The following is a 1,216-nucleotide window of genomic DNA, read 5'->3' as shown; positions in this document are numbered from 1 at the left end:
TGGTGGGGGGTGGTGATGGATGCTTGCGGCTGCTGCTGCTGCTGCCTGGCTGCTGCTGGCTGCTGGTGGGTTGTTGGTGGGGGGTGGTGATGGATGCTTGCGGCTGCTGCTGCTGCTGCTGTGGTGGTGTGGCTGGCTGTGCGTGGTGTGTGTGCTGCTGACCCGCTGCTGCTGCTGGCCTGCTGGTGGTCGGTGTGGTTGGTGTCGCTGCGTCGGTGGGGTTGCTGCTGCTGCTGCTGCTGTTGGTGGGGGGGGGGGTCGGTGGTGTTGCTGCTGCTGCCTGCTGCTTTGGGGTGGTCGGTGCGTGCTGCTGCTGCTGTGCGCTGCATGGTGGTGGTGTGTGCTGCTGCTGCTGCCTGCCTGCTTTGCTGCTCCGTGGTGGTGGTGGTGGTTCGGTGCTGCTGCTGCCTGCTGGCGGGTGGGCTGCGTCGGTCGGCGGGTGCGCTCGCTGCTGCTCTGGTTGTGTGGTGGTGGTGTGGTGTCGTCTGCCTGCTGGTGGTGGTTGTAGGTGGTGCAGGTGGTGTCTGCTGGTACCTGCGTTGTGCGGTAGCGTGGTGGTTGCTGCTGCTGCTGCGCTACGGTGGTGGTGCGTGGTCACGTGGTGGTGGTTGGTGGCTTGCTGGGCTGCTGCGGCTGCTGCTGGGGTGTGGTGGCGGTGCTGCTGCTGCTGGTGGTGGTGGTATTACGTTCCTGTTGCTGATCTACTGCTGCTGCCCCGGACCCAGCATTGCCAATTTTGCAATGCGTGCGAAGAGAGGCGCGCAGACGATGATGTATATGATTTATCCAGGCTGGGCGTGACGGCTGGCACGCTTTCGTGAAAATCTGATGCCGCCGCGAAGTTTCGCGCATTCTCAGCAGTTCATCTTTAGCTGTCCGCGTGCAAAATCTTTCTGACATCACTGTGCTTGTGCGTGTGTGCGTTGCGTGGCGTGCGTGCGTTTTGCTGAGTGTGTAGCAGTATGCAGTCGCTTATTAAGCATGCTGTCGTAAGCAGCGTTGTTGCACATTCTCAGTACTGGAACGTGCCAGCCACTGCACGCTACAGGGGATCACGCATTTTACGTGGCAGTTGCGTAGTTTACGTTATTTGCTAACTGCGATCATATCAGGAGTCTATCAATCAGAGTTAAACAGACTGAAACCGGCAAAAATCTCAACATTTAGTTGCCTTATAGTCTACCTATGATTTATTGTGTTTAAAGCCCCTCTATCG

Source organism: Priapulus caudatus, unplaced genomic scaffold, assembly GCF_000485595.1.
Source record: "Priapulus caudatus unplaced genomic scaffold, Priapulus_caudatus-5.0.1 Scaffold937, whole genome shotgun sequence".
NCBI lineage: Eukaryota > Metazoa > Priapulida > Priapulimorpha > Priapulimorphida > Priapulidae > Priapulus > Priapulus caudatus.
The sequence above is the reverse complement of the archived record's forward strand: the minus strand, read 5'-3'. Positions refer to the sequence as shown.